Raw genomic sequence first — 6,000 nt, forward strand, 5'->3', positions numbered from 1 at the left:
GCTGAAAAGGAGCAACTTTGTCGAGCTAGGCTATGTCAAGCCAGGCTGTGTCCAGCCAGGATAATGAAGCCAGGCTGAATGGGCGGCGATTCGCCGGCGACGTATTTCTATAAAAGACCATGAACTCGAGCGCAGATTCCTTGAACTTGACCAATCACGGAGTCCAAAACCAGAGCAGCGTTCTTCTCTGTGGCTGAATAGCAGCACTGCAGCAGCTCATGAAATCATACAAGGAAGTAAAATGTATTTAAGCAAGAAAGGAAACGCGACCGCAATAAATAGATCCAGGGAGAAAGCATGGCAAAGTATTGCAAGCACACACAGTGTGTGTGTGTGTGTGTGTGTGTGTGTGTGTGTGTGTGTGTGTGTGTGTGTGTTTGAGACGGACGGGCAACGGGACGAACGGGAACGGGACGGGACGGGGGTGTACTGCGACGGGGGCCACAACGGGACAGGACGGGACGGGACGGGACGGGGGACGGGACGGGACGGGACGAGACACGCAATAAATAACCCCACATTTGCAAGACCACTTTGGTAGAGGTTTGATGTAACTCCAAAGGTGGACAAGAAATAAAAAATAATTTCTCCATTGACTAGAAATTGATAATTTAAAATATGCTCCTCATTGACTTACAAAGAGGCTCCTTTAAACCCATAACTAATAATTTATATATATATATATATATATATATATATATATATATATATATATATATATATATATAAATGATTAGTTACGGGTATATGTGTGTGTATGTATGTATGTGTCAGACATTTTTTATAATATTTAAAATATTAAAATAAAATATTATCAAACATCTAACAACAAGATGAACTATAGTGTTAACTATAACAGAGTGACAATTACATATCACATGAGTCATTGTGAAACAATTATGATTATGATTCATGGTCACACACTATTTCAGTAATTAATTTGATTATATCTTATTGTATTTATTTCATTTTATTTGAATGCAGGGTCATTAAAATGAGTCCATATACAAACACATGTTTTGAATTAACTGTGGAAAAACTTGAAGAACAAGGCACTAGATTAAGTAAGCTTGGCTGTTAGCCTGCTCCTGACCAGGCTAACTTCACAGCTAAATTGCCATGGTAACTAAGCTAGGCTTGCTTCAATTCTCTTTTGAGGAATCGGATAAGGCTAAACTTAGCCAGGGTGAACTGGCTAAACTAATCTTCAAGATAATTCACCTTTTGAGGAACCGACTCAGCTCTAATCCTGGCTAAATTAAGCCAGGATAGGTGGAAAAGCCAGGCTTTAGCTCTAATTCACCTTTTGAGGAACAGGCCCCAGGCTAACTTCACAGCTAAATTGCCATGGTAACTAAGCTAGGCTTGCTTCAATTCTCTTTTGAGGAATCGGATAAGGCTAAACTTAGCCAGGGTGAACTGGCTAAACTAATCTTCAAGATAATTCACCTTTTGAGCAACCGACTCAGCTCTAATCCTGGCTAAATTAAGCCAGGATAGGTGGAAAAGCCAGGCTTTAGCTCTAATTCACCTTTTGAGGAACAGGCCCCTGGAGTCTTACAACTCTCTTTTCTTCGTTTTTTTTTTTTACACAAAGCACACCCCATGGCGTACTTACTTACGTATACATATTCATATACTGTATACATATATACATATACATATACATATATACATACATACATACACACACACGTATACACACGTATACACATACACACACATATACCAGTTACATGGTATCTGGTATATATGTCACAGGACGATCGAAGAACCAGGACGATTGAAGACTCGTTTTTAGGCACGGGGCTTCGGGGCGAGGCGGGGCTTTGATGCGACGCAGACCTGTCTGTTGTTGTTCCCCCCCACGTAGCAACCAGGAAGCTACGCTAGGAGAACGCTGAACACGCGTTCACACGCACGTGATAATAGTTATTGTCCATGACGGAGGCGCGCCGACTCAGCAGAGCTTGAGGCCGAGTAGGCGCGCCCTCGCGCCTCCGGGCTCGAGTGCCCGCGCTGACCGGCCGATGCTCTGATGAGTCGAATCAGCGCCGTCCGAGTTGTGAACCGATAGGGATAGAATAGTTATTTTCATGTATCACTGTGTGTGTGTGTGTGTGTGTGTGTGTGTGTGTGTGTGTGTGTGTGTGTGTGTGTGTGTGTGTGTGTGTGTGTGTCTGTGTGTGTGTGTGTGTGTGTGTGTGTGTGTGTGTCAGGGAGAAACTAAAACAAAAGCCAGAACACAATAAAAGTATCTTAACAGTCATGCTTTCAATAAACCAAATTGAAGAAAAAATCCTGGCTTGCACGTGCGTGTGCGTGTGCGTGTGCGTGTGCGTGTGCGTGTGCGTGTGCGTGTGCGTGTGCGTGTGCGTGTGCGTGTCAGGGCGGACTTAAGGATCTGGAGGCCCCAGGCGAACGGTAGTATGAGAGTGTGTGTGGACTGTGTGTGTGTGTGCACTTTAGTTGTAAAGCCTGGCTCGTGGCTCCCTCTAGTGCTTTTTCTACAGAATTGCTGGTTGGGTGGTAAAAACGAGCGCGCTTTCTTCAATCGTCCTGGTTCTTCAATCGTCCTGTAACATATACACCACAATATATAATATATATATAATATATAGTATGATATAATTCAATATTACAATAGTAATTTTGAATTATACAGTATAACACATTGAGGTTAGGCAACACCAGACCCATAGAGAGAGTTATGACATGCTTTGATCTCGTCGCAAAGCGGGCCGCTATGTGCTATAGTTCCAAACATTGGAACTATCTCATTAAGATCATTTCTGCATTCCATTCTTACAATGGGAGTCAACGCTAGTGTCGTCACTCTCATATTAGATCACGCTAGGCAACACACTCCATATTTGGACGTAGCTGCATTGGGAACTCCTTATATGGTTATGGCCGAGTAGATATCCTGAGTGATTTAAGTATTGATTATTTGTACAGGATATTTGCACTTTATAGCATTGTTTGCACAGTTGTATTTTGTACAATTAATGAATGCAGTCATGATTTTAAGTATTTATTGAATGCATTTTAATCGAACATTTGAGGTAATTTTTTGTCTAGCTGAGCTGGCCACTCAGCCAATGAGTCCCACCTGTGGGAATGGTGCAGTCCAGGCTCATCAGTTACAGCTGAGTATAAAATGCTGCCCGTTCATAATAGGGCTGTGGTTGGAGTGCTCTGGACACCACCATTACATGCCAGGGGTGCTGGAGAACAAGTCATGGGTCGCCATTTTGTACTTTGGTGTTGGTGAAGCGCTTTCTGTTTGCAACCCACCTCAAGGCCTCTGTACTAATTGCAGCCGCCAATCGGGCATTCTCACAGTAAATAATAGGTACACGCTTCCAAAAATGTTTTCCTTTTTTTGGATACTTAACTACAATTAATGCCACAGTTATGTTCATTAAAAAAAATAAGAAATTGAAATGTTGTGTAATTTTGTAGAACGGGACATCACCATGGAACGTCAGCTCAGATTTAACAATACATAATTAACTGATAGTACAGCGGGTTAACTCCTGTTTTTGAGCAAATCGTGCAATTTTTGTAAGAAGTGTGACATTTTCAGCATAATTAGTAAATAATATAACATTAATTTTCAGAAGGGGAGGGAAGTCAGATTTGACCTCTGAGGACCGTGAGAGGTCAAATCCAAAATGGCCAACTTAAGTTTGGAACCAACACAGTAGAAAAATGTTTAAAGTATCATTTCCAACTAAATAGGGGATGCCTTTTCATTTGGTGATACTTTCGAGATCACCAGATTTCAAGGAAATGCATTTAGGTCGAGGTCAAGGTAAAAATGTGCCCAAAACAATATTGCAATGATTTCCTCAGAATCAACAAATGCCAGTGTAACAAACATGGGTGTCTTATATAGGCGACACCAACAATGCACATCTGAAGGGGTTTAGACAATTAATTAATTAACATTCCTCTATCAGAGGGCAAGGAACTTTATGCAACCAATGGAAGTGGAGTCGTCTGTTCTCCTGATTCTCCTGCTGATTCAAACTTGGCCTGCCTTGCCCCATGTTCACAAGAGGAGGCTGACACTTGTCTGCTTCTGCATATGGCAGATACTGTGCTAAAGGGGTGTAAGAAGGTGACCATACGTACTGTTCATACTGATGTGGTAGTACTGTCTTTGGCTTCATTCCGATGAGCTGTGGGTTGCCTTTGGTGTTTGATCAAGTTTTCGGTACATAGCTGTTGTAGCATGAAATGGTTGCCACAATGACTCCAACACAGTGTCTGACTCTCCCAGTCTTTCACGCTTTCACCGGGTGTGACACTGTATCTGCATTCGCTGGCAGAGGAAAGGAGACTGCCTGTGAAACTTGGAGGTCATTCCCAGAGGTGAATGAGGCTTTCAGTGAACTCCTACACATGCCAAGTTAGGTCAGTGAAGGATCAATGTTCCTGCTAGAGCGATTTGTGGTGCTCATGTATGACCGAACCAGTGAGTGCACGGAAGTGAATGATGCCAGGAAACAGCTCTTCACACAGAAGTCAAGAACACTAGAGAGCATTCCTCCAACCCAGGCAGCACTCAAGCAACACATCAAGCGCACTTGCTACCAGGCAAACTGTTGGAACCAGGCATTGGTACTGGAACCAGAGATGCCAGAGCCATCTGAATGGGGCTGGACAAAAGAAACAACTGGGTGGCAACCATTTTGGACCACTCTCTCTGAAGCATCCAAATCGTGCCATGAATTAATCCGCTGTCGCTGCACCAAAGGGTGTACTGGACGATGCAAGTGTGCCAAAGCTGCACTCAAATGTACTGCACTGTGCCTCTGTTCTGGAGACTGTTAAGTTGTTGTTTTTTTGTCTTGTTTTTCTCTTTCTGTACGCAAGATGTGACAATAAAGAAGCCTTGAACCTTGATTATTGTCATTTACTATTAATTTATTAATATAGACTACCACCATGGGTTTATTCTGCACCTGATTCGAATGCTATCAATGCATTGAATGGGGAAATAGGCGAGTTTATTAGACCTTTGAATGGGCGAAATAGGCGTCCTACTTACCTACCCGCGATTTATCAGACCATTCATTGGGTGTTATCAAGACATACTGATCTACCAACGGAGATGACTTTAATAGTTCAGTTTAGGTTTCGGTTTTGGTTTCGGACCATGACGGAGGCGCGCAGTCACCTGTGCCTACTCAGCGCTGTTCGAGTTATGTACCGATAGGCACAGAATCGTAAATATTGTTGTGGGGACTGCTCCGCCTCCAAGTAGGTCAGTAGCTCATGAATGAATGGTCTGATAAATCGTGGGTAGGTAGTAGGTATTTCGGCCATTCAAAGGTCTAATAAACTCGCCTATTTCCCCATTCAATGCATTGATAGCACTCGAAGCCGGTGTATTCTGTTTATTTGTTTTGTATTATTCACATTGTCACAAAATGGAAGAACAGCCTTAAATGTTTTTTTAAAAGTATTTAGACATTCAGACCCTGTAAACGGGCGGCCATCTTGGATTTGACCCCTCAGAGGTCAAATTTTACTTCCCTCCCCTTCTGAAAATTTGTGTTATATTATTTACTAATTATGCTGAAACTTTCAGCCTTCTTACAAAAAGTGCACGATCGTATTGCTATTCCGCTCTACTATGATGGTAATTTCACTGATTCAGTCGCATTCCTTGAGCCCTAAAACCTAGGGCTAGACACCAAAACCACCGTTCTAGGTTGAAACACACACATGCACACAGGTGTCTGAAATGTGTAGATAGAAAAACTGAGCATTGTTGGTCGGTCAGTCACAAATATCCAACACTCAAACTAGATATTTCGGAAACAACTGGTTTAATTGCCATGGAATTTGCTGTGCACCTTCATGCCCTCTAGAGAATGACACATACTGGTTTTGGTGACCCCATGGCCTTTCGTCGAGCAACCCTCAGGCAAAAATGTCAACTTTCCACACAAGATATGTATCTCATAATCTAAGGTGGTTAGAGGA

The sequence above is a fragment of the Gymnoscopelus braueri genome (genome assembly GCF_963280865.1).
Source record: "Gymnoscopelus braueri genome assembly, chromosome: 9".
NCBI lineage: Eukaryota > Metazoa > Chordata > Actinopteri > Myctophiformes > Myctophidae > Gymnoscopelus > Gymnoscopelus braueri.